The sequence below is a fragment of the Equus quagga genome, chromosome 4 (assembly GCF_021613505.1).
Source record: "Equus quagga isolate Etosha38 chromosome 4, UCLA_HA_Equagga_1.0, whole genome shotgun sequence".
Classification (NCBI taxonomy): Eukaryota; Metazoa; Chordata; class Mammalia; order Perissodactyla; family Equidae; genus Equus; species Equus quagga.
In genome coordinates, this window is record NC_060270.1 from 45,394,864 (window position 1) to 45,421,999 (window position 27,136).

Sequence of the window (27,136 nt, forward strand, 5' to 3'; positions counted from 1 at the left end):
AGTTCTGATTTAGTACACATGGAAATTAAAAAGATTTCAGTAAGTTTCTTTTCACTTCTTTCTTTTCCCTTAACAGCTGACCAAGTCCTAGTCAAGGGAAAATGGAAAGGAGCTAATTTAATGAAGTCACCTGTTCAATGTCAAGTTCTGGTTTAGACAGTAACATAGTAGAGGTATCTATTAAGGATGGTGAGCTCAGGAGTTGGCCAAACTTACGTTAGAATCTGACTTCTACCATTATGTGATCTTGGGCAAATTAGGTAAACTGTAAGCTTCTCATCTGTAAAATGGGAACAAAGCAGTATATTTTCAAAAGATGATAGACAGAATGAAAATGAGATAAGGCATCTGAATTACTTAGTGGAGAACCTAGGTCTCAGTAAGCAGGTCAGTAAATTATAGCAATCAATACAACTACTATATGCTTTATTTGACTAGTTATGTCTTAATAATTATCTTGTGATCCTTTACTTTACAGATAAAAATATGAGGTTCAAAGGTTTATGTGATTTTTTTGAAAACTTAAGAGGCAGTGGGGTCATGGTGGCTTGCCAGAACTTGTAGTTCCAGCTTTTGCCTGAAACTGGCTATGAACTACCAAGAATTACCAAAGCAAAGTGTACATGCTCTTGTCCAAGATGGCAACTTAGAAAGATCCTGAACTCACTCCCATGGACACACCTAATCTAAGGCTACACACGAAGCAATTCCATCAGAAAGAAATGCAGACACAAGCTGATTGACTCCTATACATTGGGTGAACAAGAAAATACCCACATCTAAATGGGTCTTGGCACACCCTCAAGTACTGAGAGCCACTAAGAACAAAGAGGGTGGCCTAGACAATTACAAAGGTTTGAGAGACAACCAAGAACTGAGGGCCAGGCTGAAAAATAACATTCATTTCCTACACAAGGCCACTCATTTAAGATTAGGAGAGGTGGCTGCTTTATTTAATGTGCAGAAACTAACACAGACAGTCAAACAAAATAAAGAGAGGAATATGTTCTGAACAAAAAAAACATGATAAAACTTACAAACAGAATCCAATGAAATGGAGATAAGTGATTTACCTGATTAAGAGTTCAAAATAACGGTCATAAAGATGTTTACCAAGGTCAAGAGAACAATGAAGGAATAAAGTGAGAATTTTGACAGAGATAGAAAATATAAGAAAATGCCAAACAGCAATCAGAGAGCTGAAGAATATAATAACTGAACTGAAAAAATACACTATAGGGGTTCAATAGTAGACTAGCTTAAGCAGAAGAAAGGACCAAAGAATTTGAAGACAGGGCAGTGGAATTCATTCAATCAGAGGAGCAAAAAGAAAAGAGAAAAAGAAAGAGCGAAGGTAGCTAAGGGACTTATGGGACAGCATCAAATGGACTAATATTCACATTATAGGAGTCCCAGAAGGAGAAGAGAGATAGAAAGGGGCAGAAAGCCTAATCAAAAAATAAAGGCTGAAAATTTCCTTAACCTAGGAGAAGAAACAGACATCCAGATTCAGAAAGCTTAGAGAGTTCTAACTAAAAAGAATCCAAAGAGATCCACACTGAGATGTGATATAATTAAATTGTCCAAATTTAAAGACAAGGAGAGAATCTTAAAAGCAAAACAAAAACATAACTTGTTACTTACAAGGGAACTCACATAAGATTATCAGCAGACTTTTCAGCAAAAACTCTGCAGGCCAGAAGAGTTATATATATTCAAAGTGCTAAAACAAAAAACTGCCAACCAAGACTATTCTACTCAGCAAAATTATCCTTCAGAATTGAAGAAGAGATAAAGCATTTTCCAGACAAACAAAATCTGAAGGAGTTCATTACCGCTAAACTGGCCCTAAAGAATTTTTTTTTTAAAGATTGGCACCTAAGCAAACAACTTGCCAATCTCTCCTTTTTTCTTTTTTTTTGCTTTTTCTCCCCAAATGCCCCCAAGTAGATAGTTGCATACTGTTAGTTGTGGGTCCTTCCAGTTGTGGCATGTGGGATTCTGCCTCAACATAGCCTGATGAGTGGTGCCATGTCTGCGCCCAGGATCCGAACCAGCAAAACCCTGGGCCACTGAAGCGGAGTGCACGAACTTAACCACTTGGCCAAGGGGCTGGCCCCCCTAAAGGACTCCTAAAGGGACTTCTTCAAGCTGAAATGAAAGGACACTAATTAGTAATTAAAAATATGAAAGTGCAAATCTCACTAGTAAAAGTAAAAATATAATTAAATTCAGAATACTCTAGTACTGTAATGGTGGAGGGTAAATCACTAATAAATCTAGTATGAAGGTTAAAATACAAAAGAATCAAAAATAACTATTACGTAAATAGTTAATGGATACACAAGGTAAAAAGATGTAAATTGTGACATGAAAAACATAAAATGTGGGGATGAAGAGAGGAAGAATGTAGAGCTTTAGGATGAATGTGAAATTAAGTAGTTATCAGCTTAAACTAGACTGTTATAAATATAAGATTTTTTACAAAACCACAAATCACGTTAGATCAGATGGACTCAACAGATATTTACAGAACATTCAATCCAAAAGCAGGAGAACACACATTCTTCTCAAACACATAAGAGACATTCTCTGGGATAGATCATATGTTTGGCCACAAAATATGTCTTAATAAATTTAGGAAGATTGAAATCATATCAAGCATCTTTTCTAACAACAATTGCATAAAACTAAAAATCAATTACAAGGAGAAAACAGGAAAACTTGCAAATATGAGCAGTTTAAACAACATGCTACTGAACAACCAATGGGTCAATGAAAAAATAAAAAGAGAAATGAAAAAAATATGTTGAGACAAATGCAAATGGCAATATAACATACCAAAGCTTATGGGATGCAGCAAAAGCAGTACTAAGGGGGCAGTTCATAGCAATAAACCTACATTAAGAATAAAGTTCTCAAATGAACAACCTAACTTCTGACCTCAAGAAACTAGTAAAAGAAGCCCAAAGTTAGCAGAAGGAAGAAAATAACAAAGAATAGAGCATAAATAAATTAAATAGAGACTAAAAAGACAACAGAAAAGATTCACAAAACTAAGAGCTGGATTTTTGAAAAGATAAGCAAAATAGACAAACCTTTAGCTAGACTCATCAAGAAAAACAGAGAGAGGACTCAAACAAATAAAATAAAAAATTAAAGAGGAGACATTACAACTGATACCACACAAATACAAAGGATCATAAGAGACTACTATGAACAATTATACACCAAAATATTGGGGGCCGGCCCGGTGGTGCAGCAGTTAAGTTCACACATTCTGCTTCGGCGGCCTGGGGTTCACCGGTTCGGATCCTGGGTGCAGACATGGCACCGCTTGGCACGCCATGCTGTGGTAGGCATCCCACATATAAAATAGAGGAAGATGGGCATGGATGTTAGCTCAGGGCCAGTCTTCCTCAGCAAAAAGAGGAGGATTGGCAGCAGTTAGCTCAGGGCTAATCTTCTCCAGAAAAAAAAAATTGGACAACCTAGAAGAAATGGACAAATTCTTAGAAACATACAAACTACTAAGACTGAATCATGTTGAAATAGACAATCTGAACAGACCAATTACTAGTAAGGAGAATAAATCAGTAATCAAAAATCTTCCAACACAACAAAATCTAAGACCAAATGGCTTCACTGGTATATTCTATGAAACATTTAAAGAAGAATTAATAGCAATCCTTCTCAAATTCTTTCAAAAAATAGAAGCAGAAGGGGGCCAGCCTGGTGGTGAAGCAGTTAAGTTTGCACGTTCCACTCTGGCAGCCCAGGGTTTGCAGGTTTGGATCCCAGGTGTGGACCTATGCACCACTTATCAAGCCATGCTGTGGCAGGCATCCCACACATAAAATGGAGGAAGATGGGCACAGATGTTAGCTCAGGGCCAATCTTCCTCAGCAACAATGAGGAGGATTGGCAGCAGATATTAATTCAGGGCTACTCTTCCTCAAAAAAATAAATAAATAAAAATAGAAGCAGAAGGAAGATGTCTAAACTCATTATTTGAGGCCAACTTATCCTGATACCAGAACTAGACAAGGACAGTATAAGAAAAGAAAATTACAGGCCAATATCTCTGATGAACATAGATGAAAAAATCCTCAGCAAAATTTTAGCAAACTGAATTCAATAGCACATTAAAAGAATCATACACCACGATCAAGAGGGATTTATTCCGGGGATGTAAGGATGGTACAATAATGGCAAACCAATCAATATGATACACCACATTAACAAAATGAGGGATAAAAATAATCTGATTATCTCAACAGATGCAGAAAAAACATTTGACAAAATTCAACATCCATTTATGATAAAAACTCTCAACAAACTGAGTGTAGAAGGAATGTACCTCAACTTTCCATACAGCCACTCTAGAAAACAGTATAAAGGTTCTTCAAAAAGTTAAAAATAGAACTATCATATGATGCAGCAATACCACTTCTGGGTATATATCCAAAGAAAATAAAAACAAGATATTGAAGAATTATATGGACTCTCTTGTTTATTGCAGCATTATTTATAAGAGTCAAGCTATGTAAGCAATCAGTGCACTACAGGCGAATGGATAGAGAAATTGTAGTGTATATATGCAATGGAATATTACTCAGTCATCAGAAAGAAGGAAATCCTGTCATTTTGGACAAGACGGATGGACCTTGAGAGAATTACGCTTAGTGAAATAAGCCAGACACAAAAAGAGGAATGCTGATGGTCTCACTTACATGTGGAATCTAAAGAAGAGAAGTCAAACTCGTAGAAACAGTGAGGAGAAAACTGTTTGTGAGTGGCTGGGTGCTGAGGGAAAAAAGGGTGAGATTGGTAAAAGGGTGTAAAGTTTCAGCCATAAGGTCTGAGGATCTAATGTAAAACATGGTGTATATAGTTGTTAACACTGTATTGTATAGTTAAAATTTGCTAAGAGAGTAGAATTTAAATGTTCTCACAAAATAAATAAATAAATAAATATGGTGAGGTGATAGATATGTTAATTAATTAGATGGGATGGGGAGGAATACTTTCACAATATATATTGAATCATCATGATGTACACTTTAAATATCTTACAATTTTAAGTGTAATTATATCTCAATAAATCTGAAATAAATAAATTAGCAAGCACATAAATGAATAAATAAAAGGAGGGGAAAAGGCAGCATAAAAATGACCCACATTTCCTCAAAGCAATCACTCCTTCCAGGATCTGAGCCAAGAATACAGACTATGTGGAACCAGGACAAGCGACCATATTTTTACGTACTATCCTCAATACATAAAATTATGCTCAAACTCTTATATTTGTCTGACAATAAGGATATCTTGTCCTTAGTGAAACTAACCACTAAGCCAGACTTTAGGCTGTCCTCGTTTTGAACTGACATATTTTTTTCTTCACCCCATATTAGCTGTACATCCAGCTAACTGCATCAATAAGTGACTAATTGGTAGGTAGCTGTGTGAGCAATTACCTGATTTGCATGTTAGTGATGTTATATCAAGTGTACTTTCCGCTACAAGCTTTAGAAATTTGGCTCAAAAGTTCAGGAAGTCAAACTGAATCAAAGCCATATCATGCCTTGTTTACAATCACAAATAAAGAGAGCATAAATAAATTACTGATTGTGACGTACTGTCTAAAGTATTCTAAAGATCTCAAAATATCTTCAGATTACACTTTCCATGTATTTTTTAAAAAGAAAAACAAAAGTCAAATGTCAGATTTTGCCAAACACCAAAAGCTTAAACTGTATTTTGTCAGTTCATCTAGCCAACAAAGACAAGTGGCAGTAATCTATCTGTGAAATTACAGAAGCCTGAATAATCATTTCAAGATTTGAATGAAAGAAAAATGACCTGGTACCCTGGGAATGTTACTACAATCACACAGCAACGATCTCCCTCAGCATTTAAATACTGGGCAAATAAAAAGAGAGAGATTCGACTTAATTCCTATTCTTTCTAGCAGGGCATTTGACTTCAAATGGTTTCAAAGGTAAATTTAAGATCTGTTTCACCTATGTGACTCTTATCCGCTCTCTTCCCAATTTACTACCCTCGCCTTTGTTTACGTCCTTCCACAAAACAGGAAGAAAAAAGACAGGAGAATGTGTTTTCATAAGACGCTGAATTACAAATTCTTTTGTTTCAAAAATATGTCCCAGTAGTTTCTCTTTCTCAATATCATTACAGAAGATTTATTTCTGAATTACTGCATGTTAAATGTTAGACTTTTAAACAAAAAATGCTTTTCATGTAACAAAATGACCTCAAAGTCATTTAAAATTATTCAACAGGTGTATATGAAGAAGTCTCAAATAAATTAGAAGGCATGTGGATAGAAACATTATTTTCCCTAGATACATTGTTTTCTGTTATTAAAAATATTTATATACATAGAGAGAGAGAGAGAAATTCAACAGGGCTTTAAAAAACACATGATATTTGTGACTATAGATTTGGAAGGTATAACATTGAACATATTAGACTCAGAGATGTGAAACTTTCTAATATATAAAACATAACATTTACCTGCAAAGAGCAAAAGAGAACAGAGAATTCAAATATAATAGGACCCTCTATATTCTCTCTGTTAGATAAAACATAATGAATATGACCATTTACACATAATCTAAGCAGCTAATGCTTCTAAAATTTGCTTCTAATTTTTCCTAAAATTTCCTTTAATTTACTATCTTTCTAAGACATTAGAAATATATTTTATTTCACATTTAGGGCTTTCTTTTAAAATAGGAGCTTACCAGCTTCTAGTTACTATTAAAACTTGCAGGTGTGTTAGTTTTTCTGACTATCATCAACATGAAAAATATCAAACAGCTTTAATTAGATAATCCATAAACAGGGGCTCCATGAAATTTTTCAAATCAGAATAATCAAATTCGGTTATCATTATAAGGGAGATTGTGCTAACCACTTGAAAACAGATTCTGGTATAGCAACATTTACCTGGAACAATTATTTTCTTTAGAAGTAGAAGGGATTTTAGACAATATGACATGTGAGACTAGGTGTCAGACTGCAGTGTGAACTGCTGTGTAAAAGATTTAGGATCTGAGATTGGAAAGGGGAAGTTATATTTAAAGGGCCCATGAAGAACCCCTGGGTACTATATCAGCTGTATGGGAATCATTAGGAATTAAGAGATCACACACTAGGTTTGCCCAAAAAAGAAATCTTTTTTTTTTCTCTTTTCCCCGTTTACTAGACTTGAACAATCACAAAGAGCAAAAATTGTAAGCAAATAATAATGATAAAAAATAACTAAGACAATTAAATAGAATTCAAAAGAAGCATGCACAATTTAACTAGCTATGATAAAGGAAAATTTATTCTCAAACAGGAATGACTGCCCGTGTTCATAACATTGCCAACCCTAAGTTGTAGCCAAAAATCCATTATAAATGGCTACACACCTAGAAAGCAGCAACAACAGCAGCAAGAGCCTGGCAGAGGCCATCCAGTGCCTGTCCACATGTTAATCCTGTCGCTGTCTTCCTGACAAAGCCCTGTGGCCTGTTTTTGGTAATGTTACACAACTGAGTAATCAAACTCTCCACCACAAATAAATCTGACAACGAATCCCATACCACTAAATCTGAGGCTCACTTATCTGTATTGCCAACAGTGCTTATCACAGTTCCCCAATGAATGAATGAACGATTTTCTGTGTAAGTGAATCCAGCCAATGTATCTGATATTGGCTGACATGGAAAAGTTACCATTAGTTGAGAAAGTTCAACTGTCTTTTCATAGTGCACTGCAGAATCACTATCGCAGCTCCTAGGTGGGAGGGCTTCTTGGCAATCAAGAAGAGAAATGATTGGCAGTGCAGTGCCATGCATAAGCTTCACTGACATGGAGATGTAGGGGAGACATAAGAATGAGAACGCCTATGGGTACTGACTGCAGCTCTTCCGCCATTCTCTGCAGCTTTGCCTGTCAGACAATCGAGTTCCTTGAGTGTAAAACAAAAAGAAAAATATCGCCTGCTCTATCTACTTCACAGGGGGTTGGAGGTTTAAATAAGATGCACTTGAAATGTTATGGTAATTCACAGCATAGGAGAAGAAATATGTTATTAGATTTGGTCTGGCCCTACTTCTAAACTTCTAGTGACAGATCTATTTATTGATAATAAAAATTTACTTTAATTGAAAACTAATCTTTTTTTTTTTTAAAGATTTTATTTTTTTTTTCCTTTTTCTCCCCAAAGCCCCCCAGTACATAGTTGTATATTCTTCGTTGTGGGTCCTTCTAGTTGTGGCATGTGGGACGCTGCCTCAGTGTGGTTTGATGAGCAGTGCCATGTCTGCGCCCAGGATTCGAACCAACAAAACACTGGGCCCCCTGCAGCGGAGTGCACGAACTTAACCACTCGGTCACGGGGCCAGGTCCTGAAAACTAATCTTTAATGAACCTCTAAATCATCAAAGTGTGTAATACACACAATTCCTGCCTTTATCTTTTGTATATGCCCCTTTTCCAAAAACTAATGAAAAACTTTATGCAGGAAACACAATCATCTTTATAACTGCATCTTTACCAATTAATAAGGCGACACACCATGTTCAAAGCAATCTGGGTGGAAAATGAGAATTCAGCCTCTTAAAAAGCATTGGAAGAATTTGCAGAGGCAAAAAAATTTGCATCTGGATCTTTCATGTAAATTGTGAAAAGGGATACATAATCTTTTCTTCGTATCTAAAAACAAATATGTTTAAAACATCTGAATCATTCCAGACAAACTAACTGAATGCAAATTAACAGCACAGCACTGAGTGCAGCCATTATAAAATAATGCAAATAGTAGACTAATCCCAGCTGCCAAATACACAAATAATTTTGGTAGCATAAATGCAAAACAGATTTTCTAGTTATTTCTTGAGAAACAAATGTTATGTTTTCTACCGACAAGAGAAAAAAGTATGTGGACGAAACTACTTCCATCTTAACTAGATAGAATGTTCGCTAGCATAACTATTTGCACATACATATTTTTCTAAAACCTGTTATAAATTATAGACATACGCATTTCACAGATAAAGAAAACAGTCTGGATACGGTCCAGTAGGAAACAAGCAATTAATCTCATTGTAAAATGGTGTTTGAATTTCTTTCTTTAAACTAAGTGATGCAGCAGCATGAAAAAAGTATGTTTTTTTGTGGTCCAAATAAAAATAAGTTGTTAAACCCATCCTAGACAGATTGAATATTCATCCACATTATAGGACCATTAAGCCATTGAACAATCTGGACAAAATTTGTTATAGATTGTTCAAAATCTGAACAATCTATAACAAAATACCACACACTGGATAACTCATAAACAACAGAAATTCTCACAGTTCTGGAGGCTAGGAACTCCAAGATCAAGGACACAGATTCAGCATCTAGTGAAGACCTGCTTTCTTGTTCATAGACAGCACCTTCTCTGTGTGCCCTCATACGGTGGAAGGGGCAAGCTAGCTTTCTGGGGTCTCTTTTACAAGGGCACTAATTCCAATCATGAGAGCTCCACCCTCATGACCTAGTCACTCCCAAAGGTCCCACCTCCTAATACTATCACCTTAGGGGTTAGGATTTCAATGCATGAATTTTAGGGGGACACAAACATTCAGCCTATAGCTGTCTTCATAGTTTAAGCAAGGACTGGATGAGCACGAAGCTATGTTCCTGGACAGGCTTCCTTCTGCTACCAAGCAGCTGATTATAAGGCAAAAGGCTACTTATCACAAAGGCAAGTCTAAAGCAAAACTGAGAAAGAGGGAATTTTTGTCTTCTAGGCCTGAGGTGCCCCTTTTTCAGGTACTTATTCTGTGTCCAGGTCCTACCCTCAAGTGCTCTTGCTATATGTCCTTCACCCACTCTATCAACGTTTACCCTTGGAATATTGCTGATGACTTCTTATTCCAAGGATGTGAACGACAGACAGGAGAGGAGAAAGTTCATTGAGCATCTACTATGTCTCTCACTCTATATTGGTTTCATATGTTATTCCATTAATTACTCTGAAGGTAATTAATGACGGTGAGAAAGTGTTGATGCAAGGATCCAAGTGTATGACCTTCATTGTCTTTCACTAAATCATGCTGCCTCCTTGAAAAGATAAAATATATTACACCCTGTGGAGATTTGTGTTTCATCAAGAGGGAAAGCAAGAATTCTAAAATGTGCAGCTGAGGCACTCGGTTGTCTCCTTTGGAGGACTGACAGGAGCCAGGACAGGGGGCCTTGCCAGTCCCTGCTGTCACTTGTTGAGAGTCTTAAGGCAAATGGTTGGCACCGTCAAGGCCAGACTGTAGACCTCTGCTTCCTGCAGCTACAAAGAATAACGATAGTAACTTATCAGGCTCTTACATGCCTTTTCCCCCCTTGCTAAATTTAAAGAAGTTTCAATTTCTGAAAAAAAAAAAAATCAATTGCTGTGCTGATTCTTCCAGTATTTTGCTAACAATTCATCATTCAAACTAGATGTCTGGCTATCCTCACATATGTTTTCTCTCCTTTCACCCCAAGGCCAACCTTGAGGAAAATCATAGCATCTCTTTTGGTTTCCCAAAAATATAGTGAGATAAGAAAGTGAACAACTCGGATGCGATAGACTGATACTTCGAGATGCTCCTAAGTCATATCTATCTGCCAAAGTCTCTCTGGCTAAGTATCTAAGCAGAGTACTTCTTCACCATCACCCATCCCCTCAGTTATGCCCCAGCCTTGCTTAATGGCTGCCTCAGCCATGGTATTCCTGCACTTAGTGTCACTGACACCACCTATCCAAAATCTTGTAGCTATTTTTACACAAAACAAATGGGCTTTGCCTTAATTTCTCCAGATTTGAACACTTAAATACAAGCACTTTGCAAGCAAGGTGATCTTCAAGTAGTGGGACTTCTGCTCCTTAGGAAAGGCAGTTGACCAAAAGCAACAAGAGTAAGAACAATGTTCTGTTGTCTTCAAGGAGTTCAGAGTCTAATGAAGAAAGAGAGATATGTACATAGACAATTATTTTGTGAAAAATGCTAAAACAGAAATACTTTGGAGGTACAATAGCAACACAGAGAAGACAGTTCTTTTTTTTTCTGTTTGGGGGTGTCAGGAAATACATTGAAGGAACTGTTAGGAATCTTGAAAATTAGGAGACAGGAGTTTTCCAAGTAAGCAAGGTTGAGAAGGGGGCTCTAAGAAGAAAGAAGAACACGGGCAAAGGCAAGGAGACCTGAGATGTCAGCGCATGTCTGAGAACAAACAGCTCACTGTGGCTGTGACATCAGGATTCAGAACAAATCTAACACTGCAGTACCAGCTTTGTTTCAAAATTCACCTACTTCTCTGCTCTCGTGTACCAGCTTCTCCCTCAGTGCAAAGCACTGCTCTATCTTCCCATGACAGAAGACTGTGCTGGCTGCATATACATGAGCACAAAAGAATAGGATTAATTTAATAGTTTCATCTTAATTCTGCTCTGAGGTTTCCCAGTTTAACTAAATAACTTTAATGCACTTTGGCACCATGCTTTTGACAAACTTTCTTAAAAAGCCATTATAAAAATAGTGATTTTGCTAAAGAGTGTGCATAGCAAAAATCATTATTCCAGTAGATGGAGCAGAGGTGACATCAGAGTAGCTGAACGTTGCCTGGCCCAGAATATATAGCATAAGTCCAGACACTCAGCAGAGCTGCGAAATGAAAAAAGCACATTTGAGAGCAAAGACTGAACATTACTGAATACTGCTTGGCTAATCACCTAATTTGGACTTAGAAAATTTCACATCCTATTCAAACTGAAGGGGAAAACAACCTCAGGCAAATACCAAAACGATTCCTTAAAGAAACATTTATATTTTAGAACCAGAAAGCTGTAATTTTGATTTGTTTAAAAGTCTCACTGCGGTGCTTCACAATCGTTCTACGTAACACAGACAAGGCTAAAATCCTCAGCAGAGCCGCTGAATTCATGGCTACTTCAATCTCCTGCTGAGGGTAATGTGTGTGTTTCTTCACTCCCAGACCGTTCATGAATCGTGTGATTGCCTGATATGGAATTATTAAGAAATAGATCAGTAAACACAGCAGGCTACAGGCTTAAAACCTCTGCCTCCACGACGGACCCATGAACAAAGTTACTGCTTAGAAATTGTGACAGCATAAAGCTGGCCCTGCAGATCCATATTTGGGGACATATTAGCGAGTGGAATTACAGATGTTAAAAGATAACTAGGGAGAAGCAGATACTGTGATTAGAAATTCTAAATATTATATATCAGGTAAATGTCTTAAATCTGATTAAATTCCTTAAGGATGATTGAAATCAAGGATGAACTATTCAATTTGTAGTGTTATAAACTAAGTACTATAAGGAATAATTTTTAATAGTCATTGGAAATAGGAAATATATGCTGTTTGTCTCAAACACCTACCATGTGCCTTGCTCTGTTAAACTCTTTGGCAATATGCAGAACTGGATTATCCAAAGGCAGACCGTATATGTGCTTAAGACACAAGCAAAGAAGAGGTGGCTAAAATTTTTTATTAAAGAATATATTTGGTATCTCACAAAAATGTATCAAAGTTATCATCAGAAGAAAAACAAAACTTTGTTGGGTCTTAATTTCACCATATTTCTGTCCTAATACAAGCTTTCATTAGCCACACACTCAAAACAATCTTAATTCAATGATTAAGGCTATGAATTAAGTTAAACTTTACCTCTGCCACAATCTAGGTATATAAATTTGGAAGAGACACTTACCCTTTCTTACTCTCAGTTTCCTTATTGCAAAATGAAGATAATAAAACCTCTCACAAAGAATGGTAGTAAGGAAGTGTGTCATATCCCTTGAATGGGACAGGACTGAAAGAAATATTTTAAAACACAGTATTAGGTGTTAATCCCAAAGCAAGCTGTTCTAATGATATTCATGTTTTAACCCCAAACCATTTTGAAGTATATCTTAATGTTAAGCCATCAAATCAAAATTTCTAATCTTAAAAAATAGCTCTGTAATTTTGTACATGTGGAAACATGCTGTTCTCATTTCATATTTTGTCATTCTTCATCCACACAGGAATCATGAATTTCCAAGAATTTACATAAGTATATTAAGTGATAATTTCTGAATTGGAAACAAAATATTTTCATTACATTTTATAAACTCACAACACTTTTCACTGTACCTCTGATAGGCTTCTTGATATGAATTTTAAAAACATTTTAAAGATATATGTATCTTTAAAGAAAATATAAAAAAACCCTATTTTCCAAATATTTCCTATCTCCCATTACAATCACTACCATGGCACAAACCATTATCTTTTTAGTACTTTGAAAAAGACACAATAGTTAGCAGAAGCTTCCATAAATAAAATAGAATGTGACTGTCTCAGTCAGCTCAGGCCGCCATAACAAAATACCACAGACTGAGTGGCTTAAACAACAGGAATTGATTCCGCACAGTTCTGGAGACTAGAGGCCTAAAATGAGGGTGCCAGCAGGGTCCCTGTCTGGTTAGAGCTCTCTCCTTGGTTTGCAGATGACCACATTCTTGCTGTGTCCTCACATGGCCTTTCCTTGGTGCGTGGTATGTGAGAGTGTAGAGAGAAAAAGAGAGAGAGAGGAAACAAGTTCTCTGGTGTGTCTTCTTATAAGGGAACTAATCCTATTTTGAGAGTCTCATCTCATGGCCTGATCTAAACCTAATTATTTTCCAAGAGCCCCATCCACAAACACCATGATATTGGGAGTTAAGGCTTCAATTTATAAATTTGTGGGGAAGACAATTCAGTCAATAGCAGTCACTTTGCTGGAACAGACAAAGTTTGACCAGTGGCTAGGAGAGGAGATGTGTAAACAATTCTAAACTTTCATACACACACGCACGCGCACACACACACACCTTTCAATCCTGCCATCCATTCCTTCTTTGCATCTCTAAAGGCCAGAGGTTACACAGCTATTCAGTCCCTCAGAGCACTCCTACTTCTTATAAAAAGTGTGATCTCACGATGCAATACTTGCCTCTTTCTCCATAGATTAAAAGAATTAAAACTATAAATCTAAAACTTCGAAACAATTTTAAAGATTATAAAGGGGAGTTGGACTGAAAAATCACATAGTCATTTAAGGGGATCAATAAGAAAGTAAATTTCTTAGCAAGTTATTGGAAATACATACATACACAAAACACATATACACATACATCACAAGTCTTATACTCATGGAAAAAGTTAATATCAGAGTATACACTATTAAATCTGTAAAGAAGCCTTCTGTGATCTGGCTCAGTTTAATCTATCTCATTCAAATTACTTTCTCCAGCAAAACATGCCATGCTGTTTTATGCCTCTCTGTATAACTACCTTTTTCGTATGAACTATGTAACTCTCATTCCTCTGCAAAACGTAGTTCTTAAAAGTTAAACACATTGCTCAGGGAACAATTATTATTCTTAAGTATTATATCCATTAAAAAGAATAAACAAAAATAAATTAAAAATCGACTTGAAGAGTTAGAAAAGGAAGGTAAAATTACACTGATGCAAAACAGAACAAATTAACAAAGAAAAAAGCAGATAATAAGAAAACATAGTAGAATTAAATTAAATAAAGCTGGTGATTTGAAAGGAAAAACTCATTGGTGAGCCTAACTTTAAAAAAAAAGAAAGTTGAAATGCACAAAAATAAATGATAAATGGTAAAAAAAATAACCACGGTCAGAATAAATTTAAAAGAATCATAATAGACTATGTTGCTAAACACTATGCAAATACATTTGAAAATCTAGATAAGATGGATAATTTTCTAAGAAAATATAATTTGCCAAAATTGACTTCAGAAAAGAGAAAATCTAAAGAATGATTTACATAGAAGAAATGGAGAAATTTGTCAGTACATAATCCAAAAGCAGCAGTCCCAGATGATTTCATGGAGAGATGTATTTAAATCTTTAAAGATGAAACAATTTAAAAGATTTTAAAATCTCTCTAGAGCATAGTTTAAGGGAGTAAACTTCCTGGTCCACCAAAGATGGCATATACACACAAGAACTCTCAAGTCAATATCACCTATGAATATCAAAGCAAAAATGTGAAATCAAGGGGCTGGCCCCGTGGCCGAGTGGTTAAGTTCGCGGGCTCCGCTGCAGGTGGCCCAGTGTTTCGCTGGTTCGAGTCCTGGGCGCGGACATGGCACCGCTCATCAACCCACGCTGAGGCAGCATCCCACATACCACAACTAGAAGGACCCACAACAAAGAATATACAACTATGTACCGGGGGGGCTTTGGGGAGAAAAAGGAAAAAATAAAATCTTTAAAAAAAAAAAATGTGAAATCAAATACTGTTAGCAAACATAATCCAGGTGTACACAAAAATAATCATACATCATGACCAAATGAGGTTAATTCCAAGAATTTTTAATATTAGGAAATCTATTAATAAATTTTTACAATACTATTAATGGTGCTCAGAAAAATATTTTATTCTCTTCATATATGCTGAAAAGCTACTTGTCAAAATTCAATAACCATTTTAGATTAAACTACTCAAAAAAATAGAACTAGATAACAATTTCCTTTATATGATATAATATGTCTAACTTAGCCCAAAAGCCACTATCATGCTTAATGGGAAACACTAGAAGCATTAACAACAAAATCAGAAACAAGACAAAAGCCCACTATCATCAGTACTATTTAACAGGGCACTGAAGATACCAGCCAGAAAAATTAAACAGGAAAATTAAGTTCTAGATATATATTTTGGAAAGGAAGTGGTAAAACTACTGCTAACCGCAGACAACATAAAAATATAATCGTTATGTGTAGAATATCCAAGAGAATCAACTGGCTTTTGGCATATACAGTTGACTGGAATTAAACATACTGGAGGAAAAAAGGTTTTGAAGAGTTGTATTTGCAAAGGGACTGTAACTAGTTGAGACATGTAAAAGACCTCTAAGCTTCCAATTTTTTATTGGAAGGAAGCAAGTTGAGAAAGCTTCTCAGACACCAATAAATGGATACTTCCCAAAGCTTTCTTTATATAACTATGGAAGATAATGGAAATGGAAGATCCAGAGGGTAAAGCCAAAATCCATGGAGCTCAACAATTGGGGAGCTATACCCAAAGAGCAGAACCAGGACCTAATTCAAGGTAATTTTCTTACCCTCAGAGCAGTAGGGTGGCAACATTTACCCAGATGCATTTCAGAATTGCTAAGGACCTCTGACTGCCATATGGTGCCTATTCTTTTCTTTTTCAAATGGCAGTGATTATTGCCAGGGAAGACAGAATAAAAGATAGTATTTATATGGTGCAAGTATATTCATAAAGATGCATATGAAACTAATAACAGTAATTACTGCTTTAGCCAGAGTGGAAACTGGAAAAACTGGGGACAAGGTAGAAAGGAGACAGACTTTTCTCTGTACATCTTCTCATATTTATAACTTTTGGAACCACGGAAGGCATTCTATATTCAGAAAATAAAATAAAAAATGAAAAAGAATTTAAAATATATCCTAGGTCTTAGTGAAATACTGGAAAAAGGGTGAAGCAAAAGATATGTAATATGATGTTTCCTATGTTTCTGGTTTGATCAATTTAGTACAATATGCCAGGGTAGAAAATATATTGTAAGCATCTACATGAGAAATGAGAGTATGTTTTAGGTATATTGAGTACCAGTTATATCTAAAGCTATCCACTGGTCTTAGAGTGACAAACGATTCAGGTTTGAACACTAAAATTCCCACATCCCAGGAAACCCCTCCTTGAGATACAAATTATCCTGGTTTTTAGCAATGGGTACAGAAGGTTAGGGGAAAAGTACAAAACCCACACGGCAGTCCAAAAAATTGAGGCCAAAAGTAACACTCTACCTATTTAGTCTGAAATGGATATGGATGGATTACCCTCTTCCAGTAATTACCGTCACTGGTTTTTCCTTAACCACCGATGTTGGCAACTGTGATTTATAGTTCATAATAATGGAACATCCATTGTTGCAACACTCTGAGTGATGTGACTCATGTGTGCAAACTAACTGCACTGTAATCATGAGCATCAACGGTCATCTTTGTGGATTAACTGTGTGCTTTGTATTGAGGTAATGCTAGTTCAATTTTAACATTGTGAATACTGTGACCATGTTTTCTAAGAGTTCAGATAATGAAATGAGAATGATTATAATACAATGCCAGCATAACCTGGACAACTGTATTATTTTAATGACAGGTAGAAAGACACATACAGTTGGCTTAGGGAGGTTAAGTAACCAAAACAGTATTCTACACAATAGGCAAACAGGAATTTGGGATCAGGCATGGTGGAAAAACAGATGTGAAAGGGCAAAGGGAAACTAAATTTTATAAGTCCTAGGTGAAATAGGCAAGCACTTCTAAATCAGTCAAATGTTTTTTTCATCTCCCCTAAAGACCCCAATACTCAGTTGGAAATAGTCATTGTATTACCTTGTAGACATACCGTAAGAATAAACGCACATCTTACCATCCACTGATTAGTCTATAAAAATGAACAAAGTTACATTTCCTGATTCAGAGGTTGTAATCATGTAGGCAAACGAAAGGAGAAATTTTGATAATAGATGTATTGGCCTATTACAGTATAGACTTGATTTAGTCAGACCTTATTAAAAATCATGCTTTTTACAGTACAAGTGATTCATTGAATCACAGGAACAATGAAAACAAAAAGTTTCCTCTAGTTCTTAGGTGCTTTGATTTGAAAAATGGAGTTTCAAATCATCTTCTATATGTAAATATTATGAAACCACAGAAAATAAAAAACAAAGAATGTTGATATCTTGTCCAAATAAAAACTACTTTGCTCAGTTAGTTTCCTATTGCTGCTGTAATTAATTAAAAATGGAGTGGTTAAAAACAGCACAAATTTATTATCTTACAGTTCTGGAGGTCACGGGTTTCACTGGGTTAAAATCAAGGCATTAGGGCTAAAGATCAAGGTTCTAGCAGGGCTGAGTTCCTTTCTAGAGGCTCTGTGGGAGAAGCTCTTGATTTTTCCATCTTCTAGAGGAACTTCCATTCCTTGCCTGGTGGCCTCCTCTCATTTTCAAAGCTGTGAATGGCTGATTGAGTTTCATACATAGCATCACTCTGACACTGACACTTCTGTCTCCCTCTTCCAAATTTAAGGGCTCCTGTAATTACATTGGGCCCACTAGGATGATCAAGGATAGTCTTCCTGTCTTAAAGCCAGTTGATTAGTAACCTTAATTTCATCTGCTACCTAAATCCCCCTTGGTCAGGTAACATAACACATTCCCAAATTCTAGGGATTAGGACATGAACATCTTGATGATTTTGGACTTTATAGAAATGGAAAAATATATCTTCCTCAGACATGTGCCTACAGGATGGCAAGCATTGTCATTGGCATAGAAAGATGTTAAAATCTTGGCTTGCCATAAATTTTGTCAAATATGGAACAAGAATAATGTTCTTCTCTAATTTGGGTATACATTGAGGATGAGAAGGAAGGAAAGGATTAAAATAAAATAAAATAGACATTTATGTGCTGTTTCTCTAAATCCGTTTGATGAGCTCTCAGTGACCATAAAGAATCTAGAAAAAAATGAACTGACTGCACCTGAACCGTTTGATGTTTAGGTTGAGACAAAAACTCACACAAATTACTTCAAAACTCCAAAAAATATCAGCAGAAAACGATAGCCAAGTTAAAGAAGATTTCCTCATTTCTTTACTAAAATTGTAATTTATTTGGAATCCAATTTTGATTTTACAAATTCAAATTATTTCTGTACTTTAAAACCATTATCCCCAAGAATGACAAGTTTAACTTATGGGATCATACAATGTGCTCTGAAGTTTTAAAAATGATGTATATTTTAGACAGGGATAGCTTACATGGTACATTTTTAGAAGAAAAGACCTGGTTGGCAGTTGGTCTACCAAACAAGCCTGTAGATACAAAGTGGATAGACAGATCTGGAATCTAATTCTAACAAATTTAAATACTTACCACTGCTAGGAAGTAAGATCCTAAGTAATCAAATGATTTTATTGAGAGATGTTAGCTTGATGTCATCACATTGGGCTGATACCCGCAATTAGTGTCATGAGGGCTTGATAAGAGCAGAGCTTCAAATCAAAGCAAATTTTACACGTGCCTATACTTAGTTTTACTTTACTTAAAAGAAAAGAATAATGACCTAAAGACTACAGACAGTTTAGAGAAGTGTTATTGGAAAAGGAAATAGAAAGACTAAAAATACCCTACTGTATCATGGGACAGAAAGAAACACACCACTGCTATTTTATACTAAATATAAGAAATATCTTTTACTTAGTTCTTAATTCTCCATTTGTAATCTCAAATTTATTTATCTTAAAAATTGACCATAATGTAGTCTACAAAATTTAAATATCCAATAAAATTCCAAAAAAATTGTTAAAATAAATTGCTGTATCAGAGGACAGAATGAAGCATTATAAAAATACTGTTATATTTTTATACATATTATTTGTCTAAGTAGTCCTATTAATTACTACTAGTTGACACTTTTATTCTACTGCTATTTTGTTTAATAGCAATTATGTAACAGAAAAGTAAATAATAAGGAATCAGATATAATTTCATATAAATACCTATTGTACATACTGTGATGTTAAATAACACACATGCATATAATTGTTATATGTTATGTTAAGTTATGTTATGTTATATTGGTTTTTGTGGACTGGCATGGTATGACTGTGTCCCAGGTTGGCTCTCTGAAAAGTTGATCACCCTAGTCCTTGTATTGGTAGCCAAAGAGATTGATCTGGGCTAGAAATAAGGATTTGGGAGTTAAAAAAATCACGCCCACCTTTGTGCTACTTTTTACATGCTCACATTACGATATCACAAGATATCATAGTTATTTGTATTCCCCTAAACAGTGAACATTCTGAGAGAAAGTACTATAGCATAATTACCTTTGTTCCTCCAGTACTTGATATAGTGTCTGTTATATAATAGGCTCACTATAGATATTTTATGAAATTGTCTCTGAAAAATTTTAAAGAGTATTTATTAAAATATTAACATTTACATATGGTGGAAGTATTTTACACCAAAAAGTAAGAATAGTAAGACAATGAGTTTTATAGCAGTACAGACAAACTTTGATTTAAAAGGTGAACGTTCAGCTTGGAAAAAAAATCAATGTAGAAATAGTTTTCTTGGAAAGACAAATATGAAAAGGTGTTTCAAAGATAAGAAAGCACTTCATATACTCAGAAATATGAAATTCATACCATGTAAGTTAACAAGAGACCATATGTCAAATTTGCAAGGAAACGTTGCAAAACTATTTCAGTTATATAAGGAAATGAAGCCACTTGTGTAAAGATAATTTTCAGCATCAAGTATTAAAAGAATTGCTAACAAACTGATTAATATGGTTAAAAGTTGCTATCTTTGAAATTTATATCAAAAACTATAGACAAAAAGCTTGAAAAAACTTATGAAATTAGGCAAGAAATATGTACCAATTGATTTCTCTATATAAAGCTAGAAAGTTAATTAGTTGGGGTTCTTCTCCTTTACACTATCACTTAGCTCTGAATGACTGACTTTTTATTCCCTATATGAATATTTTTCTTTTATTACTTTAGAAAGGAAACTATTTCAGGTTTGTCTTCTGAGAGAAATACAACATTCTTAAAACAAAACATAAAAAGTAATTTAATATAATTTCAGCTTCAAGGATAGAGTCTAATAATACAAAAATTACCATTTCTACCAGAAATAATAAAAAGCAATTTATATATTTATTGTATTTAAATTACTTTTATGGATTTTTTATTAGTGAATTGTATGATATAGCTCAACCCAAAAATATTTCAATGATTTTATTAAAATGTATTTTAAAAGAAATAGACTATGAGTCTTTTCCTAAGAAAGCTAACCTCATGCTGATTAGTTTAACTAGGAAAGCATTATTTAGATGAGATTACATTGGGCGTGGGGACATACTTAAGGACAGATGAAAAGTACCTCAAGACTTTGGCCAACAGAGCTCTTCTCTATTTCTCCCTTGTACTCTACTTAAATCCAGTGGGTTAGAAATGCATACATCCTGAGTGTTCTAAGGCTGTTTATGACATTAGGTTTTATTTTTCCATTGAATTGTTGCTGTTAGATCATTTAACTGTCTAATTTTTTTTTTATTAGCCTTGTACCCTTGAGCAAAGTCTGCCTCTTAAGGAAAATGAAATAACAGAGAGTAAATTCTGGGACAAATCACATTTATTAAACAGTCCAGTGAGAACTTTCTCGAGAAAAATAAAAATTGTGATAATTGCATCTACTTTGATTTAAAGAGACCCAGGAAGGTCTCTTTAAATGTGACAAACCTTGAGCAGCATAAAATGCCTTTAACAGGCACCAGCATCCAGCCACTCACTAATAAGTGATTCCTAATTACTTTTGTAGTTTGTCACTGTTCAACGCAATCAAATCTAATTGACCAGAAAATTTTGGTTAGATTATACTAAACTATGGTTAAATTTTTACTGTTATTATTCTGGTTTCTTTGTGAACATCTCAACTTTACTGCATCGTTAAACCTTAAATTAGATTTTGATAATAAGAATATTTTGTAAAATTTTTCAAACAACTGCAATATTCACACAGGAACTACAGTATTCTTAAATCCACTGTCATGTCTTTTTCAAACCTCAATTCATACTCATTCTTTCTGGATTATTAAAAACAATGGCACTTTGAATTTAATTAAACAGTTCCTGTCAAGACCAGGACTAATAAATGTCAAATGCTAAAGGTGAACTTATGTTAAGTGCGTATCAGACCATCTTTCATAACATGAAAGGAATTCAAGCCTGGGGGCTCTTAGTTTCAGAACCACTGATGAGGTGTACATACAAGAAAGGTGGCAATTTCTAAACTGAGGTACTTAACCTCGGTTTAGAAGCTTGCATTATTTTATTTTCATGTTGGGAATCAGTGAGCTGAACAATGGATTAGACATTTCTGTCAGTAATTCTGTAGGCCTAGAAAGATAATAAAGAAACACTTGTTTGTTGTTTAAATGTCTACCTTGTCCATATACTCTGTGTTACCAAAGCATTGAAGACAAACATATATTAATTTATTTCTTAAAGAAAATCCTTAATCACACCGGTAATTTTTTTTTTACAAAATGCCTCTATAAAACAAGAAAGTAGGGTATAAGATAGCATCATTAGAAAGCCTCCCAGTACGGCTTATTTTAAATTATATCAGCCAACATTTTCACTTACATGTTTATACGTTTTCTACAATATGTGAAGCCTTCAGAGGATGTCATGGATGTTTGAAAAAAAAAGCTCAGATGTTTTGTAAATGTCACATGCTGTGGGTCAGTCAAGGAACAGATCTAACTAGTTCTGATCAGTTTGAGCATTAACATCCAAGTACTTCAGTTTTGACTTGGCTATCAAAGAAATGGACAGCAAATACTTAAAATCATTACATATCTGGACTATAACATCTAATGCAAAAGCCTTTTAAAACATTATTTGGGGATTATATATCTTAAGGCAGCAACAGTTTCTACTAACACATGAGAAAATTACCTGAAAGATATAGCACGCCTCACACAATACACTTATCCTCAAAATTGATCGTACCTGAAGTAACTTGAATTTGCTACAAATGCACATGATCATGAAACAAAAAGCCATAGAAGTACTAAAGAAGGAAGCTATTGGAAGCTACCAACTAAAGACACAAAAATTCCAGGTCATTCTAATTCTCCTTTTATCAGTGAGATAACACATGTGGCTCCCTACAGTCATAGGGTCAATTTTCTTGTAGACATAAATTCTGATTTAAATTGAGCCAAAGGGAATAGATAAGACCCCCAGAGTGTATTGACTTGGCCCACATCCCATCTTCCACTAGGCTTGTTGCTTAATTGCCATTAGCAACTGATAAAATGTACTTATTTTCTCAGCTAAAATATAGGTTTGAAAGGCAGTAAAAGGTGATAAAAAGAAATAAATATATGTCATTGCTATAAAAAGGAAAATTAAAAAAAGCAAAAACTGATTGAGCTAGAAAATTGTTAGAAAACATCCTTATTTAAACTACCACTTTCATTTTTTCTATATAAAATAACATTTGTGTTAAAATATTAATCAAAAGAAACCAGAACTTTTAAGTACTTCTTAAAGAATCATGAAACTAGTCCCAAAAAAGTGGTATAACTCTCCTTTAGCTGTTCACATGATTTTTTAATGAAAATATCCAATAAGAGAGAAGATGCTAACCAGAAATTTACAGGCTAAGTTTTATTCTTAGATTATAGTACTAGACTCAAAATTCTCATTCCAGGTCAGTTAATGAAAAAAAAAATATTAAATTGATGAATCATTTAAGTATTTTATGGTCAAAAAATCACTTTTCCCTAATTCTACTTCTAATTCAAAGGGAAATTCAAACCACAAACTTTTTATTTTATACTTATTTATTTTTAATATGTAAAAAGGAACACATATACAGCTCAACACATGCTAGGCAATATTATAAGTGTCTCACACAGTAATAAAATTTTACAACCATATATTGAGTTGGAAATGACCTTAGAATTTATTCAATCCAATGGCCAAGTTCAATCCTTCTCCTATTTCCCCCTTCCCCACTCAACACAATTTACTTCTTTGTCCAGCTTTAAAATGCTTGAATCTACATGGCTTTAGAAGGGGCACAGTCTCTTCCCCCATACGCCCTCAATTCCTTATTGTCTCACACCCAGCCACTTCATATGCTTGCATAATATGCCTGATCTTCAAGGCATATGAATTTGTCAGCCTTCCCTGACTTATTCTAACCCCTTCAATTCAGAACCAAGGGAATACTCTAAAGGTTAACTGATTTATCTAGGTTCCTCAAGTATGTTGTTGGCCATGCTGGGCGCGCTCAAATTTCCAAGTTCTTGGTTCTGTGCTATCTCTTGGTCCTTTGCAGCATCCATGCCACATAAAGTTTTATACCTAGTAAGCCTGAACCAGCATTTAAACTTTGACTGCAGCTAGTGCTCTACAAAAAAAAGTATTTCAATCAGACATTGGGATCAGCTCCTCAAAACAGGAGTGTTCCAGGGAGAACTATAAACTCTCTTTGGGATGTGTCTTCAAACTCTAATGCCTAAATGAAAGTTCACAGTTTACGTGTGGCCATATACCGACACGTGTTCCAAAAGATGAACAAACCTGTATAAATTTGGAGTAAATAAGCAATGCAAAGCTATGCTGTGTCATGACACAAACTGCATTGTTGTTGTCATTTTTAAATAAAACCAGTAGGCCAACCTAAACCAAAAAAAATGAGACTAATTTGATCACTTAAAAAAAATTTACAATTGTATAAAAATAATTGATACCACAAAGGCAAGGAAATTGTACCAATTTCAAGAGCCACACAGAAATTAAAATATTTAGATAACACTATCCAAAGAAAATGGGCTCAAGTCCATAAAATAAAAAAATGAATAGAAATTGGAATATATAAGACTGCCATAGAATAATGCTCACATTCTTCTTTTTTCCAAAATTAGCAGCTATTGGGACATGATAGAGGTACACCAAGTCATCTTATTAAAAGTTGATTCAAGAGTAAAAGTCTTAGATTCTAATTAAAGTAATTAGGTCTTACTTCAACTGAATGATCCTAGTGCAACCAGAGGGTCTTTGCAGGTTACAGGAATCTGACAAGCTGAACCCACGGCTCTTCATGCAGGTGCTTACCAGTCAAAGCTCATTTCCTGTTCATAAATCAAAAAACAGAGGTGATCAATTTAAATTGGGAGCTGTATTAGATAATTCATCAGTTGGCTCCTGAATTTTATTCTTTAGTTAATGCTTTTAAGAGTTACTCTATCAGTTCTTTTTATTGTAAGTAGCCTGAAATTCTTCATTCTTTTTTGGAAGTCAAGAATGTATTGATATTTTTTTAAAGCACCGCATTTTACTTCAAGGACAAACGTATACACAAACACATAAACTTCTCTCTTGCCCTCATTTTTACACATGTTTACATTTATGCCTTAATTTAGCCATCCTAAATGGCATACTTACTTTGTGCCATGCACTACTAAACACAAGGAAGGATAAAGCAGAAGACGCATAAGTGGACACAAAGTAACTTACCATCTCCTTGGGGAGGAAGTGTTAACTCAAGGAAGAAATGTGTAGTAGAAAGAGCACATCTAGGACTGAAAGCTTGGCTCTGCCATTGAACACCTGTGTCACCATGGTAATTTATGTAACTCTTTAAATATCAATTTCTTCACTTTAAAATTAGGATGAAAATAGGTAACTTGAAGAACTATTGTGAGAATTAGAGACATTGTATATAATATGCCTACCACCTTGTATTGACTGATATTAGTATATAGTATTTTAGGACATTGACAGTCTTTTCCTATTATTTTAGATCTGCTAATGCCAAGATTGGTCATTCTATATTTCATATTTATAGGCTATGATATTAAGTAATAACATCATAATTATAGAGCTTCATACTTTTACTTCCCGTCTTTATTTTTATATTTTACCTTTGAGATATCTGGAAATTGTATGATGTTTTTATCCTCCTTTTGAAATTATGCACCCCAAATAAGGGTGCATTATTTTCTTCAATCAAGGTCAACTTTCAGTATTGCACAAGCTTGTGACTAGGGAAAATAATCTTGCCTCTCTGTTAGGTTAGTTTGCTTTCTCTTTGCTCTCCTAATTTTTTCTTCCTCATTTCAAAATCTCACATCTCCCTTAAGCTTTGCATAATAGGAAATATGTGTCATGAAGTACTCCACTACCAAAATACAGAGTACAATAATATTTCTGAATTTTTATCTTAAATCCCTTCTTTCAGGAAAAATTCCTGAAGGTAGATCCTGTAGATTCATCCAATTTTGAAGTCGCATCCAACTTTTCTTTCTTTTCTCAAGAATTTCAGAGCTTCCTCATAAGAGTAACCTGACTTAGTTAATACACAAATGATAAGCTTTCTGGACCCACTTATTATCAAATAAAGTCCTTGGTTCAAGATTAGTGACATTACATCATCAGTATAGACACACACACATGCACATACACACACACAGTTCAGGATATTTTAGAATATTTCATTTGTGGGGAATAAAAAGGATGTGAAAGGAGAAGGATTGAAGGTCACTACTCAATTCTCAACTTTTATTTAAAAGTGCCTCGAGATAACATTCATGGGTAAAGTTATGCAAGAAATCAATTATTGTCTTAGTACAAATGTAGACTTCTGCTTTCCCTCAAGATTGAAAATGAAGAAGGAGCCATAACAAAAATGGTATAGGTATGCTCCCAAAAGACTTAAGTCTTCACGCTACAAACCACAAGAAACCTAAGTCACACAGAACTCTCCTCCTAATCTTTCTTTTAGTATGTAACTGGATAAAAATGGCATGCTTCCATCTGCATCTCTGCATTTGATTAAGAAATCAAACAGTATAGATTGGGTTAGATAGCTGAAAAGTCATATGTCATCTTGTCTAACATAATGCCTTTAAGCAATCCTCGCTTTTTCTAATCACAAATTCAAGATTCTATTTACTAAATGGAATGTACTCTAGTTTCATGTATTGAAATGCATTATTTAAGATGTGATTTTCTTAGGGAAACTTGCCTAAATAGTTACTTCCTTGTGGACCTTTCAAGAATTACCTAAAGTTGGAATACTGGACCCACAAAGAAGCTTGGAGATTATCTCATTCAAATATACAAACACCTACAAATCAGCCTCCACTAGATGTTTTATTTGATAATAAATTCCATTCAGACTCTATATCCAATGTTTTAGAATACCCAAATCCAAAATCTCAGAAATTAAAATCCCCACTTGTCCATGGAGAATTTTTCTCTATGCAGAGTCTTTTAAATGGTATACACTTGTATCAGAAAGACAAAATGGCACAACTGTTTGGAAATTGTCTTTAGTTTGGTTAACGACTTTAAACAAACATATTAATACACTAGTATTGGATTTTATTAAGCACAATATATAAGGACAGAAAAACAAAAACAAAACAAAAAACA

General features: G+C 34.8%; 1 protein-coding gene across 4 annotated transcripts in view; it reads right to left on the reverse strand.

Annotated features, from left to right (window-relative positions):
* The window catches only part of NAALADL2 (N-acetylated alpha-linked acidic dipeptidase like 2), a 1,259,279-nt gene that overhangs the window by 961,291 nt on the left and 270,852 nt on the right, over positions 1–27,136 (reverse strand). For all 4 annotated transcript variants that reach the window (XM_046659057.1, XM_046659060.1, XM_046659059.1 and 1 more), the window contains one exon: positions 24,723–24,831. The gene's annotated coding sequence lies outside the window, so the exon portion shown is untranslated. The remainder of the gene's footprint in view (positions 1–24,722; positions 24,832–27,136) is intronic.